Source organism: Embiotoca jacksoni, unplaced genomic scaffold (assembly GCF_022577435.1).
Source record: "Embiotoca jacksoni isolate LCO1_2020_lvr unplaced genomic scaffold, fEmbJac1.0.p SCAF_50, whole genome shotgun sequence".
Taxonomy (NCBI): Eukaryota; Metazoa; Chordata; class Actinopteri; family Embiotocidae; genus Embiotoca; species Embiotoca jacksoni.
The window spans coordinates 2,132,805-2,151,993 of record NW_027185404.1 but is presented as its reverse complement, the minus strand read 5'-3'; positions in this window follow the sequence as shown (position 1 = coordinate 2,151,993).

Sequence of the window (19,189 nt, the reverse complement as noted above, 5' to 3'; positions counted from 1 at the left end):
GAAAAGCAGGTGTGGGAGGCTAAAAGCAAGCCGCGAGCTCACATTTAACCTCTGACGAAAATTACACGTCTTATGTTGGTGTCTCAGTCTTCGAGGTTAAGTTCGTAAAAATATTGATACATCGTTGACAAGAGATGAAGAACACCTATGCTGTAATTTGAGTTAAGTGCATATGCAGAATGCATGAGCGTGGGTATGTCATTTCAGCTATCGAGTGCATACCTCAGATGTTGGCTGTTTTGTTGGATGTGCCTCTGACACATGCTGGACTCTTAAGTGTCTCCACTCTGTACAGCTACTCACCCAAGAGCATCTTAACACCGTGATCTTTCTCATTCTGTGGAACGCATGCAGCGTGTGCGCCTGAGATATGGGTGACCCGCAGTTCATCCTCAGGCGTTATAAAACAGCTCTGTGGGTGGACAGGCAGCGCCCGGCTGCCGGAGCTCCATCACAGAGTGGTCTTGTGGTGTTACAGGGATTTTTCCTGGAGAAATCCTTTTCTGCAGGGTTCAACCCCACAAGGTGTCTCCGCCTCTGATTGGCAAGGAACTTCAAATGCTGATGTACACTAGCGGGAAGAAACTAATTGGGCTTTAGCATTTCACAAGCTTTAATATCTGATGAAAATCCAAGAAATCATGCAGGATTTAGTTTAAATATTAAATCATTTTGGATGCATTGTTGGCTTCAGTTACTTAATTATACAGCAAATGCATAATTAACTACAAGTAGAGATGATTCCGTTTCACTTTACTCTCTCTGTTCTTTCATTGGAGCAGCCAGCATGAAAGTTTCATACAACATCTGTGACAATAAAAGAAAATTATAAAGTCAGAGTTGAAGTGAGAATGTGGTCAGATTGGTTTATGGAGCATGATTGGTGTACAAGTGTAACACTTTTTTTTTTTTTTTTTTTTTTTGACACAACAGTACACTTTGTTAAACTCCATCCACCTCTGCGGTATCCAACTTACAGATTGATTTAATCATCACTCAACAGCTCTTCAGACTCTTAATAAAAAGAATAAAACGTACTGACCTTGAGAATCAAACAATAGAAAAAGAAACAAAAGATAAGATGCCAGGTGCTCTCAATCTGGTTTACATGACAGCATGTGGCGGCACAGTGGTGCAGTGGTTAGCATTGTCGTCTCACAGCAAGAAGGTTCTGGGTTCGAATCCGGTCCTGGGCCTTTCTGTGCTGAGTTTGCATGTTCTCCCTGTGCTTGCGTGGGTTCTCTCCGGGTGCTCCGGCTTCCTCCCAACATCCAAAAACATGCACCTCAGGTTAATTGGTGGTTCTAGAAATTGCCCTTAGGTGTGAATGAGAGTGTGAATGGTCTTTGTTTCCGTCAGTCTCTCTGTGGCCCTGGGAGGGAGGCTGTAGCTCAGTCAGTAGACTGGGTTACACACCAATCAGAAGGTTGGTGGCTCGGTCCCCAGCTCCTCCTGCCCACATGCCCAAGTGTCCTTGAGCAAGACACTGAACCTTAAATTGCTACTGATGGTGTACCATCGGTGTTGTAAGTCGCTTTGGATAAAAGCGTCAGCTAAATGTAATGACAGCTTTTCTTGATAACAAATCTACTTGGTTTTAAAAGATGATATAAAATATGTTTGTGTTTTTGCACATGATAGAAATGAATTAGACCAGATGTTGATAAATAATGTCGGATATATGCTACGTTCAAATTGGGTTGTAATTACCGTGTACACGAGAAGAGTCCATATGAACGGCCCCCTCATCTGGTATTCACAAGTGTTTTCTAAATCTAAGCATCCATAAAGGTGAAGTCTCGTGTATAATCTATTTGTAACGTAAACTTTGGTGTAAATCTATCTTACATTTGATGAAATTCTCTCAGTGTAGGATGACCAAAAGATGAAAATACGTTGAGACAGCAGACACAGATTTATGCAGAAGCATGGATGTAGCTTCCTGCGAATGCTGAACGTTCATTATGTTCCCTTCCCTGTCAGTTCGCTGAGAAGGTCCTTCTGGGAACCATTTGAAGTCTAATCAGGTACCGAACGGCCCAATCTGAACAATAAAACAGGAAAGATTCTCTTGACACCGTAAAACTGTGGTTTTGTGATGCAGTAGTGTGATTGCCTTTGGATTGATTATATTTTTTGAGGTATATTTTCAAGTAGGTCTGCAGGGCTGTTTGGGACTTTTGTGCTTAACATTCACTGAGAATTAAGATTCACAACACAGAGGGCATCCAGTTCACCCTTCACCGATAAAAACATGGCCTGTGTGAGGAGCTGCTCATCAGTCAGCTGGAACTGGGATGGAACAGCAGTGATTTCGTCAGATATGAAATATAGCAGCTGACCACCTCATCATAGATTTTAGGTGATCGGGTGAATATATGCCTCCTTATCATGCTGCGTAGCAGAGAAAGCCAACAGTGTGTTCATTAATCATTCTGCAGGTGAGTACTCCGGCTGCTGATGTTAACGGTGTGAAGGGTGCTTCTATTAAAGGGATTAGGACACTTCTAAAAACTGGAAACCTTTTCAGTGCCTCAGGATACAATCACAATCACTGCTTTCTATTCATCCTGCGTTCTAACAGCAGATGTCGTATATCATAATAAGTAGCTAAGGAATGAAGTGTTGATAGACAGCACAGCAGGCAAAGCGTACTGTGTTTTATTCTTTAAATACCTGTATACAATAACTTGTCATAGTCACTCATGACATCAACTTAATGAGCTGTCTTGTCCACAGCGTCGTCCTGCCGCTCTCTTAAATCTCCTCACATCCGTTCATGTGGCGTACATCCAACGCCACACTTGTCATCCTTCATTTGAGCGTTGAATCATTTTAAACTGGAAGTCGACCAACCGAGAGTTCACCGAATGGAGATGAACGCTCAAGAGAAATGTTATTCAAATAATTTTTTGTCTGTGTGCCTTTGAAGCATGGAAGATCTTTCTTGTTTTTGTCTCTTCCTACATGTCTCTTTATTTCTCTGCTAAATATTATACGACATATTTTGTGTTATGAGACGTACAGCAGTATGGATGATGATGGACAAAATGTATAGTACTTTTATATAAGAAAAGATGAGCTAAATAAATTTAAAAAAAACAGCCAGTAGTAGAGTGGGAAGCTGTTTCCTAGGGAACGTATCAGTTTGTAATGACTTGTCTTCCTGCATATTGTGGGATGGCTGAATATGTGTCGTGTTTGCAGCCTCAGTGATGGACTGACTATGTTTCTTGAATGGAATGAGGCTCTGACATCCTATTTTTGGCTGAATGAATGACCACACTGAAATTTAATTTCTCTGGGGATATTCTGGCAGGAGGGTACCATCATCTGCTGATGGAGAGTTGTTGGTGGAGGCTCAGGGCAGGAACTGTTTTTAGGAATAGATTTGACTCATGTGTTTCTTAATGCTGTATAAGTTACCATATATTGTACAACTGTGTGGTCTCTTACAGTCTCCTTTTTGTGTAGATGGCTGATGTTTCCCCTGCTGAAGGCCGCAGTATTTAGGTCATATAAAGCAGGATGAGGCTTGGTTTCAGCTGGAAAAGTCAGAGCTGGCAGTCTTTGAGAATACACTTACAGAAAGTTTTCAAATTTGTATGACTAGCAGACAGTTCACTTTCATGTATTTCATTAGTTGGTTCAGGCCAACGAAGCATCGTGAACAAATAGGAAACCTCTTCTCCAGCATGACAAAAATTATACATACGTCACACACAATAACACAAACATCAGCACATTGCGCACATATCTTACCTGTCACACTGCAAATTACTGACCAGCTTTTTGGAATATATAAACAGTAAGAAAAGGAAAGGAAAACACACAAGCAGTGAGGTGCATAATAATTTCAGGAAACAGCAGCTACAGGGTCTTAAAATAGTCGTGTTCCACAAGAAAACAATGTTGTTAGTAACATACATATAACCACAGAAACCCTAATAATGACACTGTTTTTGACAAGACTTTAGAGAATCATATCTAAAATTTGTAAAAGCTCTTCTGTCACAGTGGGTCAGGAAGCAGAGAGGAAAACTTAAATGCAAACCTGGCTGACAGTTTGTCGTCGTTAATTTAAAATATTTCAAGTTTACAGGCTGAATGGCAGGTTGATCGGCAAAAAAATAAATAAAAAATAAGTAAGCAGAAAGTCCACGTAACAAGAGTAGGCCAACGAGTCAAGCTGCCGTTTACATCAAAGTCCAGACTCGTACAATAAATTCACTGAAGACTTTGAAGGAATCCTCGTGTGTGTTGACGTGCTAGTCCAATAAAGCCGATTCTGCAAGGACACAAAGTTGCAGCCATGACAGCAGGCGATGCCTCAAATATGGATGTTTCTGCGAAGAATCTGAAAATTCTAAAATGTGGATGCTGCGAACACATCGTCAAACCCAACAGCACAGAATATCAGTACAATCACCAGAGATTCAAGGTGGACACCCAAGATTAGAGTCCACCATTCAGTATCTGACCAAATGTCAGATATGGTCCCAATCTCCCCTTCCTATGGTGCTGAATATCGACTAGCATAGTGAAGTTGACCTGTGACCCTCTATATATAAAATATCATCACTTTGTCCTATCAGACGTGTATGAAATTGTATTATAAATAGGGTCTTGATTCTCGAGTCACAGCCGCAGATGTGTTTGGTGAGGTCTCAGTGACCTTTGACTCCCAAATTCTAATCAGTTCATTCTTGGAACCAAGTGAATGTTTGGTCCAAATTTGAAGAAACTCCTTCAAGGTATTCCTGAGCTCTTACGTACACGAGAATGGTATAAATGCATGGACGGACATCCTGAAAACATATTCCAGCAGGGAGGCACAGAAACTAGGCGAATGCTTGGCAGAACATTGGAAGATGAAGATCAGGTGAAGCAGCGAGCGAGAAGCAGGGCAGGTGGGAGTGGTTGGTTTTAAGACACATGAGTAGTGAGCAGAAAACAGAAACTGGAGCAGAATGAAGGAAACAGACAAAACTGGGACACCTACAGCATGTTTCCATTGTCAACCCACACAAGTGCTTTCACTTCAACTGACTGTCTGATGGACGTTTTTCTGACTCACCTGTTTGTTGTGTCGGGTGTCGTTGGGATGGAAAACCGATACTGCAAGAGACCTTCAACAAGTTTGTGGATCTTTGTTGTAGCATGGAATGATTAAACAGTTTAGGTGCAAAATGTGTGTAAACTGAGGTACATGTAGCTTAAAACCGGAAATACGTTTCTCCAGGCCCCTGCCCTCAGTACTGCTGCCAAAATATAGAGCGGAATTAAAAACAAATAGGAGCCATTCATAATGATGACTCTGAGGAAACACTGAGGGGATTTTTAAGTTCACTGACTGGGAGATGTATTCGACAGAAGTGAGGGTGACCTGAACATACTCAGTGATTCCATCTGTTTATACTGTCCAGCATCATTCTGCACTGGCAGCATCTCTCCAACTAAATAGGGTGAGGCTGGTTGTTGGCAAGAAGCCTCAACCTTAAAATGCATTTTTACAGGGACAGAAGAAATGTGTTAATGAACTGAAGAGACAGTTAAAGCACAAAACCAAGCTGATACAAAAACAAACAAAAAAGACGGAGAAGTTCACCAGAGGAAATGTGAGGGAGGCATGGCAGGGACTCAACACTATGATGGGCAGAACTAAGAGACCAGCCAGAATCCAGTCCCAGATCACACCTCCTTCACAGAGCATGCAGATCAACCACATCTATGCAAGCCATGAATGACTTCAGGCCTGTTGCGCTGACCTCTGTTATCTGTGAATGCTTGGAGAGAGTGGTTTCCATACTGGGAGAGAGTCTGCTCGAGTTTGCCTACAAAGTGAAACAGGGAGTTGAGGATGCCAGCCTACTTCTGATAAAGTGGTTCAGCACCTTACCTCTCAAGTATCATCTGTCAGGGTTTCACCAGAATCATCGCTGGTGTCACCAAACAGCCTCTGCTGCTGAAAAATTAAGACAAAAATGCAATTTCTTTGAATGGCCACTTGAGGATAGCCTCAAAGAGTCAAACTTTATGTTAAAATGTTCAACTTGATTAAATTATGTAAAGATATATAAAGCCTGGTACAAAAATGGTTTTGGCCTCTATATAGCTAATTTCTCTGTTCATGACTCCTGCATGGGGAATGAACTTTTATGTAACTCAACCATTTTAATTGTATTATTTAAATCATTAAGGCTGGACTGAGACTCTTCACGGCACTGGTTTTTAGCAATCAGGCTTCACTTGGCACACCTCCACTTCACCCATACACTCCCTCTTTACCCATTATCGGAGATAGGCGGAGTCAGACACTGCAAGATGGCGACGGTTCGAGCCATTCCCACCGAGATTCGAAACCACTTCTCAGAAAACGTCTCGGAGGCTACTTTCATTTTTTTTTTTTTAATACATTCTTCAATACATTTAATACCTTTACAGTCATGCAGTAAATTAAAAGGCAGATTCCATAAGGACCCTTCACACCCCCTTCAGTTTCACTTTTTTCAACATCTTGCCAAAAAGAAAACTTAGAAAAACCTTTTCATTCCTAGTTCAATATCCCTCTTAAACAAGAACAAATAGACTGCAACTACTTTTTAATGAAGCTTTGCACACATGCTCTTTTTTATTTATTAAATGTTTATGTTTGGACTCAAATGCATTTTTTTCTGAATGTTTCCTGGATGTGTATGGATTTGATGTTGTTTGTGAGACCTCAAATGGTTTTCAATTTAGAGAATTTTTCAAAATCTTGAATAACTGACATTTTTACACGTTACTTTATTTCTCATCATTCTGTTAAATCACCATTTTAATGGTACATGTAATTTCGTATTATCAATTACATGTAAAATCAACTGATACACTGGCTATAGTTATTTTTCACAGCAGTCATTTTGATTAATCATTACAAAATTATATGTTATATATATATAGCTTATGTATTAGCTTATTGTTAATAAGGGCTACACTCTATTTTGGTTTAGTTTCTAGGTTTTCCACGATGTTATTTCACTTTCTTGTTGCTTATGTCAAATAGAAACGAGCTGTGGTTACCTGCTGTTAAAAAGATTTTCTCTTCCATGCACTCCATGCTGCTGTAAAACGATGCATCAAGAAAACGATGTATTGTTGCGACACCAGTAATGCTGCATGATTATCATGGATTTAGGTACATTTTCAGTCTATTTTGAGAGAGCTGAGAGACAGAGAAAGCAAGAGAAGAGAGGAGCTGGAGTCCTTCAGGACAGGTCTGCCTCAGTCAGATAAGACATGCATGTATAGTCCTGAGGTTGTTAACCCAGCAGCCTGTCTCACAGACAGTTAAAGTACACAGAACAGCCAGTCAGTGACTTCACCTGCTACATGCTGCTGCTGTACAATCCTGTAACTCTGCCCTGCAGCCCTCAGAAAATTGATCTGACTTCAGTCCAAAGAGAGACGAGTCAGGAGGATTCAGCAGTGTGCATTTCCTGCTTATATGAACCCGAAGTGTGTATCCGGGCAACCGCTCAAGGACAGGATGTATTCTTGAATTTCAACCAATTTACACTGTTGATTGAAAGCTTCAGCTTGTCATGAACCACAGAATTAATTTGTGCTGAGAAATTTGCAAAAAAATATGGGAGAGACTTTATATAATTATTATTTCATTTTGTTTGTAGATTAGTCCTTAATTACAAAACAGTCCTCCTCACAGCAGCAGATGCCAGCCCACAGGCCAGATGCAATACGTGCCACTCGACAACACACACATACACGCACACACACACTAACACAGGTTCTGCCACCCCCTCTGTGAGCAGGGTTGGTTGGGAAAACAGGAATTTGTACCAGGCACTGTTTCGCCAAGAAGGGGCACAGATGGGCAGAGGCGGGCAAAGACAGGCTTTAATAGCATATTGATTCTGCAGAACTCATCAAGCTGCTCTCCTTTGGTGGTTGTTTTCACTCTAATTTGTTTGGAAATGAATGATCAGAGAGTGACTCATCTATCCAGACAGGCAGCCTTCACTGTCTGGGAGCAGAGAGCCGCCATCCCTTCACTCCTCTTGCACCATCATTTTCCATTCATTCCATACTTTCATCCATTCATTCCTCGGTTTTCCTGAAGGCCGAAACGTCGTGTGGTACTCCATGATGCCAAAATCAATATTCCAGAATGACTGTATTTCAGACAGCACTGTGATTGTCTTCATGTCGGCTTTTTCATTTCAGTATTATGTGACCACAAAGAGGCAACCCTCTTTTAAAAACTTGATCAATAATTAGACCTGTGTCCTTTGTGCCGGAAAATTGTTCTTTTATGCTCCTATTCCCGTTATCTGCATGCTTCTCTAACCCTCAGGGAAAGAGGTTTCTCTACCTGGCAATATTAAATCTTCTCAATTATATAGCTGGGCTGCTGCTGGCTGCTCATCTGGGAGGGAGCCAATTATTTTGATGAAAAAAATGTAATCAAGATACTGTCTCTCACTCTCAGCATGCCTCTTGGCACATCCCTTTGGAGAAACTGTGAAAAGAGAGAGGTGGCTGATTAACTGCCTCAGCACACACATACAGTATACTGTACACAGTTTACACATATGGATTGTACTATTTTTGTATACAATGCGTACTCCAATATATGCACACTCTCATACACACAGTTAAACCTGTCGACCTCTAAATGTGCTATGGGTGGGTCACTCGTACCCCACAAAAATTATTTTAAATTCTAAACAATTGCAGAGCTGTCTTTGGCTTAAATCAATTTAAATTCAATTTTAATTAACAGTGCAAAATCACTACTTAACAAAAACAAAGAACATCCACATTAAAACATGAATGTCAAGGAAATATAACAAGAACGTGCAGGCAAACACACACACACACACACACACACACACACACACACACACACACACACACACACACACACACACACGTACACACAAAACCCCTCACAACCACATTAAAACGTTAATACTTAAACAGAACAAGAAACTGTACAAGTAAGACACTTATATGAATTTTACAAGTGCAGTGAATAGAATAATAGACAGGCAGCTTAATATCAATGGTAATGAAATATTGCAATGTTAGAACAGCATGCAGTAGTAGAAAATGCACGAAGAGTAAGGGCATGTGAAGGGATGGTTCAAGGTTATTTTAGCTTTCCCTAATTTTAAGATTTATCTAAACTTTGTCTTACAAATAGAGAGCACGGCTACTATACTCAATCCGGTTCTACAGGAGCTGAGTCTGATAACTACAGGCCCCACCTCCCATTTCACTCCTGGAAACTCTTGGAACTGAAAGCAAACCTGCATTTTGAGATTACAAGATGGAGCTGGATTATTAAGAGCTTTCAATGTCCTCACAATTTTAAATTTTACTTTTAATTTTATGGGAATCCAATGAAAGGAAGCTCAAACAAGGAGAATACTCTCTCACGTCAACTCGTGTCTCTTTTTTGGAAATGGGGTTGTAAAAAGTGTTTTATTAATGTTGTAACCATGGATGCAACGTTGGTCGACATTTGAAAGGGAGCCATGAATCAGGAGGGATTTAAACTGTTGAGTGTATCAGCTGTCAGATAAGGGCTCCAAGCTGCCATCCTTTCCTGGAGTGACCTTGTTAGATTAAAGTGACTGCAACGCTGTGCTTGTAAACATCAGTGACCAGAGGAGCTGTAAAACAAAAAAGAGATGTGTGTACCACATTAGCTCAGGGATGTACAGCCAACAAGTGTTGGCTCCTCCAGTGTCCTGTAATAGCCGGCTTCTTTAAATGGAGCGGCTGTCCTCAGTAACCTTTTCCTGAAATTCCAAGGTGTAATTTACATATTTAGAGCCATGGACAGTGGCAGGTTGAAGTCTTACTTAAAATGCAACCCCTAAAAGACATTGGTCCTCTCTGACTTTGGCTAATACTGTTCGGTTTGAAGTGGTAGGAGAAGCATTCAGATCCTTTCACTTAAGAAAAAAAAATCGAAATACGTAAAAGTAAAAACACTCCACTGAGTTCAACACCTACTTAAAACTTAATAACATTCTGCACAAACCTGTCGCCTATACAGTAGCTGATATATTTCTGCGAATTACCTCATGGGATTGTTAATACTGATTAAACTGTGCATACACAGCATTTTGCTGTAGAGGTTGTTTGAGGTGGAGCTCGTGAGGAAATAACTTACAGCACTTGAATCAATGCACTTTATTACCCTCCAGTCAAACGTAAACATCTCATTTGATTCAGGATGTAATCCTCCTTTAAATATTTGGTGTAACTTTAATAACATGAATCCTGCAACACAAATACAGACCACATCACATGAAGTAAGTACTCCACAGCTGAGATAGATGATCTGAATATGAGGTAGGCTGTGACTGTTATGTGGTGAGGTGTAACGGGGGGAGGGTCTTCTTATTCCTCCAGTTTTTTGGTAGGACAGCTGTCCGGTAGCGCTGGCTGGTACTGGAGCAGGGACGGACAGACAGACTCACTGGCTCTGACTGGTAGTTCTGCAGCACCTGGTACTCCCAGGTGGTCTCCCATCCAAATACTAACCAGGCCTGACCCTGCTTAGCTTTGGCAATCAGCCGAGATTGGGAGCACTGACTGGAAGCAGAAACAGGGTACTGGAGCAGGAGCGGGAGCAGGAGCAGGAGCAGGAGCAGGAGCGGGTGACTGGCGGTGACTGGCAGGAACTCTCAGTATGGACCGACACCCGATGACTGCAGGGGCAGAGCAGATATAGAGATATAGTCTGGTGAGGTGATCAGTGGAATCAGACACCTGGTGGTGATCGGGGAGAGTGGTGGCAGCTGCTGAGACCGGTGAGGGGTGTGGCTATGGGAGGTGACAGGAGGCGGGGAAAGGAGGACACAGGACACATGGGGACACAATAACAAACAGACAGGGGAAAGACAGAAAACATGAGGTGAGGTGATTGGGGACAAAACAGAGGAGCAAACAGTAGGAGCAGACAGGAATCCTGACGGTGACTGAAATGACGAGCACTTTACTGTTCAAATAATTACTGCGCTTATCAAACTGATGATAAGGCTTCAGTGTTTTTAATGGACTTTACACCCATCATTAGTTCCACAAATAATCATGTGAACTGAGTTTTTATTCAGTTAAAAATACAACTACGACAGTTGAGGCTTAAACCCGCTCTGAGCGCAGTGGAAAATGCTCAGCGGTGGACATTTCCCTTGTGTGGCTTGATCACAGTCTACGGAGAGTTTGTGGGGAACACGTTGGACAACAAGTGACTGATCCTGTGACTTCCTGTGCAATTCATCTGTAAGCTGTGAATGGCTGGCCAGGCAGACAGCTGAAACCACCGATCAATCTCCCAAAGCCTTTTCTGTGGATATCAAAGCAGCCCATTACAGTCAGGGAGCAGACATCCGTCCAGCAGCAGACAGCGTGTCGATAGCCGCGGCAGAGGAGTGGCAGACTGTGCCATTTTTAGGTCGATAATGCTTTAGATCTGCATGGACTCCCTGTGATCACCTGCTCCACATTTCTCCCTTAATGAGCCTCAGTGTGTGTGTGTGTGTGTGTGTGTGTGTGTGTGTTGATGTCTGACTCTTGTGTGCATGTGCTTTCAGTCTTGTGTTGGTCCTTGCAGCCCTGGTAATGAATGCCTGCCCGCATGCTGCAGCCTTTGGAGAGTTAATAACCTTTTCTGGCCCATGACCCCATTTTCATTTTCAAAAATTCTCCTGAGCCGAGCAGTTAATGAGTTGTCAACTTGTCAAGTGTATTTCAATATGGCTTTTTGTATCCTATTTTCAAAGGCATGAAGGACGCTCCAAAAATAACAAAAAAATACATCTGATCAAAAGACACCATCAGTTGTAGAAATCTACAGTGCATGTCAGGTGTGTCCCGTGTGGGTTATTGACTGCAAAGTAATAAAACTGCTGTACACACACAGTATAATCTTTCTGGAGCCACCACCTGTATTTAAATGAGTTATCTTTGACATTTCGGTATAAAGAAATGTTCGCTTTGCTCCCTTCTATGACACATTAGTGATTCTCCTTTTAGTTCATGAATTATCAAACAGCTCTTAGATATCAGACAGATCTGGTGAGAGCAACACCCCATCTGCTTTAAATGTCTGTGGAAGAAGCGAAAGTAAAGATTCAACTCAGTTCTGTTCAATTTATTTATATTGCACCAAATCATAAGAGATGTCATCTCAGGGCACTTTACATAGTAAGTTAACAACACACAGCGGTGGCATATAAATGCATCATGGGAGGGTCCCTGAGCACCCCAGGCGTCTATCCCCTTAACTAAGGGATGGTTCAGGGCCATCCAAGCTGAGCTTTATTAAAAAAAATGGAGGCGTGACTGCCTCCTGAACCCAAAATGGGAGCTGGTTCCACATGAGAGCTCAACAGCTAATGGCACTGCTCTGAAAGATTTTAGTCATTGCTCTCGCTGGAGCATTTTGGATCAACTCAGGGAATTGTTGGGACATAATGATAATAAGGAATTACAATATTCCAGCTTCAAAGTAATGAGGGATTCCTTTATGTGTGAATTAAAGGAAATATCCTGGTCCAAAACCAACCAGGGGTTCCTAACAGGAGTACTGGAGCCCAAGTCTATACTGTCCAGAATAACTGTTTGGTAAGATAGTGAGTTTTTTTTGGTGTATAGGGCCAAATGCAATAATCAATACAATAATAATGGATTTAGTCTAAACTTAGAAGTTATAAATTACAGGTCATCCAAACTGGCTGGTTTCATTTGGCTTCATAGATAAATCTCCTTCGGTGTCATTTGTAATAGCGATGAAATATAATATATACATATACATATATATATATATATATATATATATACAATGTTGAACTAATAGGACAGAAGAATAACAAATAACAAAAGTAGAAAATAAGTAAATAAATAAAATAAAAATAAATAAACATAGATGGATTTAAATATATAAATTCCCTTGATGCATAAATATGCCCTGCGATGCTCCACTGTCCCTGCAGCCCTGTGGGACCCTTTAAAAAAAAAAAAAACATTAGCACACAACAACAACATCTTTAAATCACTTATCTTCAAACACAATCTATGCACCTTTCATACTTCAATTACAACACATGTACAACTCACAAATCACAACTTTATATCATTCACCTTCAATTCAAAACAGTGCACGCATTTCACTTTACAGATGCCACTAAATATTACTGTTGGGTCCTCGTTCATGCTGGATTTCATTTTATAATACAATCATCAGCACAATATAAACATTCAGTACAAAATACGCTTCTTCGTCAAACTTGTTTAAATACTCATGTCTACTATCACAGCAAATATTGGCTTGTTGCATTTAAGAGCTGCCGTTGTTATCAGTCAGTTACACTGAGATGGTGACCATGGTAACCATTACCTGAACAATGCTAATGTTAATGTTGGTGACCATGGTAACCATTACCTGAACAATGCTAATGTTAATGTTGGTGACCATGGTAACCATTACCTGAACAATGCTAATGTTAATGTTGGTGACCATGGTAACCATTACCTGCTTCACAGTATGTTATCTTTTTGAGGACATTTGAGGACGTTCATGTTGCTTTTTTGAAGAAGTAATATGAAGGTCTCCTGCAGAAGTCAGAAAGACTTTACGTGGACTTAAGTTGGAAATATTTCTATTGTATTCCAAGATGGCGCCGCGCTAGCGGCAGCCTGTTGCAGCAGCTCCCCTCCCCTTGTTATTAGTATTATTAGTATTTTTTAAGCCTTTCTCCTCTTCAGAGTTGTTTTTTTTTTTCTTTCTCTCGTGTGTTAAGTTAACGGTCAGACAATGGACCGTAGTTTTTCCACGTTTCTGGCTGAGGGCTCTGTTATTGTTTACTCTCGTGATCAGCTGATCACGCTGAGTCGGCCTCTACTGCTGCTGCCCGGAGCGAGGCCTGAGATCCCCGTTGAACTTCGGAGAAGACGGCGGGGTTGCAGAGCCGGAGCTAAGCTAAAGGTGGAAAGGAGGAAATACAAACCATCGGTACCGGAGATCTTAATGGGGAACGTGAGGTCGTTGGCCAACAAGACGGACGAGCTCGGCGCTGGTAAAGACCCAGAGAGAGTACCGGGAGTGCAGCATCATGTGTTTCACCGAGACATGGCTGCACTCACATTTCCCGGACCACAGCGCGGCCGTACCCGGCTTCAGGACTGTTCGGGGGGACGGAGACGTTGTTCGGAGCGGCAAGAAGAAAGGTGGAGGGATTGCAGTCTATGTGAACGAGAGGTGGTGCAATCCCGACCACGTGTGTGTGAAGGAACGTTTCTGTAGCCCGGACATTGAACTTCTAGCCGTGGGGATGCGTCCGTATTATTTGCCGAGGGAGTTCTCGTCCGCCATTGTTATCGCTGTGTACGTTCCTCCATCAGCTGACGTAGAGGCAGCAGTGGACACCATCCACTCCACTGTGTCCAAACTTCAGACGAAGCATCCCGGTGCATTTTTGTTAGTTACTGGAGACTTTAACCAGTCTGGATAAAGCTCTGCCAACTTTGCACCAGTATGTGAACTGCCCCACCCGGAACAATAAAACTCTGGACATACTGTATGCTAATGCCATGGATGCATACAGTACTACTGCCCTTCCCCCCCTTGGTAGATCAGACCACAACCTGGTCCTGCTGACCCCCAAGTATGTCCCCCTGGTGCAGAGGCAGCCTGTGACCACCAGGACTGTGAGGAGGTGGACACAGGAGGCAAAAGATGCCCTGCAGGACTGCTTTGAGTCCACAGACTGGGATGTGCTGTGTGGACCACATGGGGAGGACATCAACAGCAGGACGGACTGTATCACAGAATACATTAAATTCTGTGAACACACCACTGTACCATCCCGGACTGTAAAATGCTTCCCCAACAACAAGCCGTGGATCACCAGTGACCTGAAAGTTCTTCTTAATAAGAAGAAAGCAGCCTTCAGATCTGGGGACAGGGAGGAGCTCAGGAGAGTGCAGCGCCACCTGAAGGAGAAGATGAGTGAGTGCAAGGACTCCTACAGGAGGAAGCTGGAGGCCAAACTCCAGCAGAACAACGTGAGGGAGGTGTGGACCAGTATGAAGGAGATTACTGGGTTCAAGGGGAGAGAGAGAGACAACCAGGGGGAACCTGGAGAGGAACAACCAGAGGGAACCTGGAGAGGAACAACCAGAGGGAACCTGGAGAGGAACAATCAGGGGGAACCTGGAGAGGAACAACCAGGGGGAACCTGGAGAAGAACAATCAGGGGGAACCTGGAGAGGAACAATCAGGGGGAACGTGGAGAGGAACAACCAGGGGGAACCTGGAGAGGTCAAATGAACTAAACTGTTTCTTCAACAGGTTTAGTTCACCACCCTCATCTGTCTCCTCCACACCTCACACCTCCCAAACACCTCTGCTGCCTTCCCCCCCCTCCCCCCTCTGCGCCCCCTGGTGAACTGCATAGAGCCCTCAATCTCAAAGGGCTCTTCCTCCATCGACACCTTGACCCCCCCCCCCCCCCCCCTCACACACACACACACACCCCTCACCCCCCTCTCTGTGACGACTGGCCAGGTTAGGAGACAGCTGGAGAGAATCCACCAGCACAAGGCTGCAGGACCTGACGGCGTCAGCCCCGGGGTCGCTAGTCTTGGCCCACCTCAGGCCGCTGGTGAAATCTTCACTGGACCCTCTACAATTTGCGTACCAGCCTCATGTGGGAGTGGACGATGCCATCATCTACCTGCTGCAACGAGCTCAGTCTCACCTGGATGGAACCGGTGAATCTGTGAGAATCACTTTCTTTGATTTCTCCAGTGCATTCAACACCATCCAACCACTGCTGCTGAGTGAGAAGCTGCGGGTGGAGGGGGTGGACACGTCCACCGTCTCCTGGATCACTGACTACCTGACAGGCAGACCACAGTTTGTCCGTCTGGGCAGTGTGCTGTCTGATACGGTGGTCAGTGGTACTGGAGCTCCTCAGGGAACTGTTCTGTCTCCTTCCTGTTCACCTTCTACACCACTGACTTCCAGAACAACTCAGAGTCAAGACATCTGCAGAAGTTCTCTGATGACTCTGCAGTGGTCGGTGTATAAGGGATGGACGGGAGGAGGAGTCAGTGGTCGGGTGTATAAGGGATGGACGGGAGGAGGAGTCAGTGGTCGGGTGTATAAGGGATGGACGGGAGGAGGAGTCAGTGGACGGTGTATAAGGGATGGACGGGAGGAGGAGTCAGTGGACGGTGTATAAGGGATGGACGGGAGGAGGAGTCAGTGGTCGGTGTATAAGGGATGGACGGGAGGATGAGTCAGTGGTCGGTGTATAAGGGATGGACGGGAGGATGAGTCAGTGGTCGGTGTATAAGGGATGGACGGGAGGAGGAGTCAGTGGTCGGGTGTATAAGGGATGGACGGGAGGAGGAGTCAGTGGTTGGTGTATAAGGGATGGACGGGAGGATGAGTACAGGGCAGTAGTGGAGGACTTTGTGGAGTGGGCTGGTAGAAATCACCTGCTCCTGAACGTGGCCAAGACCAGAGAGATGGTGGTCGACTTCAGGAGGAAGACGACGGCTCCACAACCGCTGAGAGTTCTGGGAGAGGAGGTGGACATGGTGGAGGAGTACAAGTACCTGGTGTCTCCATCAACAACAGACTGAACTGGAAGACCAACATCAATGCTGTCTACAAGAAGGGGATGAGTCGACTCTTTTTCTTGAGGAAACTTCGATCCTTCAATGTGTGCAGCGAAATGTTGGAGATGTTCTACCATCTGTTGTGGCCAGTGAACTGTACTTCTAGTAGTCTGCTGGGGGTGGGGGGGCAGCATTGTAGCCGGAGACACCAACAGACGTAACAAACTGGTGAAGAAGGCCGGCTCCATCATTGGCTACAAACTGGACAGCCTGGAAAAGGTGGTGGAGAGGAGGACGCTGAACAAACTATTATCCATATTGGATAATCCTGTCCACCCTCTCCACCACCTGCTGCAGGGACAGAGGAGCACTTTCTCTAAAAGACTCCTCCAGCTCCGCCGTTACAAGGACAGATACAGGAGATCATTCCAGATACAGGAGATCATTCCAGACACAGGAGATCATTCCTGTACAGGAGATCATTCCAGATACAGGAGATCATTCCAGACACAGGAGATCATTCCTGATACAGGAGATCATTCCAGATACAGGAGATCATTCCTGATACAGGAGATCATTCCAGATACAGGAGATCATTCCAGATACAGGAGATCATTCCTGATACAGGAGATCATTCCAGATACAGGAGATCATTCCAGATACAGGAGATCATTCCTGATACAGGAGATCATTCCAGATACAGGAGATCATTCCTGATACAGGAGATCATTCCTGATACAGGAGATCATTCCAGATACAGGAGATCATTCCTGATACAGGAGATCATTCCAGATACAGGAGATCATTCCTGATACAGGAGATCATTCCTGATACAGGAGATCATTCCAGATACAGGAGATCATTCCTGATACAGGAGATCATTCCAGATACAGGAGATCATTCCTGATACAGGAGATCATTCCAGATACAGGAGATCATTCCAGATACAGGAGATCATTCCAGATACAGGAGATCATTCCTGATACAGGAGATCATTCCTGCCCACTGCAATAAGACTGTACAATAACTCACCTCTGACAAAATCCATCACAGTACAATAACACTGTTGACTGTGTTTCTTGGTTTGTTTGTATGTTATATATATATATATAGATATATACTGTACTGTATATATATATATATATACATATATATATATGTTGACTGTGTTTCTTGGTTTGTTGTATATTATATAGATATATAATGTACTGTATATACTGTGCATTTTATATTTTATATTTATATTTTCTACTGCTATTTACTGCTATTTTATTTTATTGCTTTTCTATTATTATATTATTCTATTCTATTCTATTATTTTATTCTATTGTTTCTATTATTGTCTTATTGCTTCTGTATGTATGCTGCTGTAGCGAAAAAATTTCCCCTCGGGGATTAATAAAGTAAATACCTACCTACCTATTCAGAGTCAGAGACTTGGCTGGAACATCTGGACCAAGAGCGAGCATCTTAACTTGACCTGTTAATAGAGACTGAACAGATCTAATATGGAAGTGTTACTTAAGGGGGAAACATTCAGTGTTTGGGACGGGGTCTAAAAGAGATGGTGATGGTTTAGAGGAAGAAATTGTTTCTCTCTAATTCAACAATTGGCTCAGAGAGAAACAAGGAGAGAAGATATACTTGACAATACATCTATGACAGCTGTGGGAATGATATTTCTGAAATAGTCACACTTTTATTTATAAAGAAGTTGAGCTGTGACTTTGTCAGCTTGGAAACTTGAGGTTGTTCATGTTGTGCTCTGTTAATGACAAATAATATGTTATTCTGGCATTAAGGAGGATTTTTTTTTTTTATACATCTTCCCAGGCGCAGTGAAATTCTTTGAAATTTGTAGTACTGCTTTTCCAGCTTTCACAATGCCTGGTTTAAAGTGTGCATTTGGGAATTGTACCCAGGAGCTTGTCTGATTCATGAATTTGTTTTTCAGACGACCAACCACACTGTGTGTGACAGTGCAGTGTGCAGCACTATCAACAAAATAATCAGCTTGTGTGGGAGTAAAGTTTCGACAGTTGTCCTCCCTTGTATTGGTACATGGCGTTGAAATAAATAAAAATGGAATCATTTCCTTAAATTTCATTACTGCATTATCAGAGATATCAGACATCGCCTGTAATGGAAATTGTGATGTGATGTATCATGGAAAGTGTGAATATGTGAGTTAGAAGCAACTTCAAAAGTGCAGAGCATTTACAATTTGAGCTTCAGTGCTGCCAGTGTGAACACACCCATGAGACACAGCGATGTAACTTTAGAGGTGCATTGATTTTTTTTTTTTTTTCCTGAATGTAAGCCGATGGTAGACTCTTAGTCAGTCTCTCTGATACATGTCATGCCTCACTGGTTTGACCCATTTGCCTCTGGCTGACCTGGATGATCTATTCTTAGCTGTCCTTACCTCCATGAAAAAAGACAGAAAATGAAAATGTGCTGTAGTTTGTAATTGTCGATATTGATTGTGGAGTGTGGATATTGTTTCTGTCTTGCATTATAGGAATTAAATTATTATTACACCCTT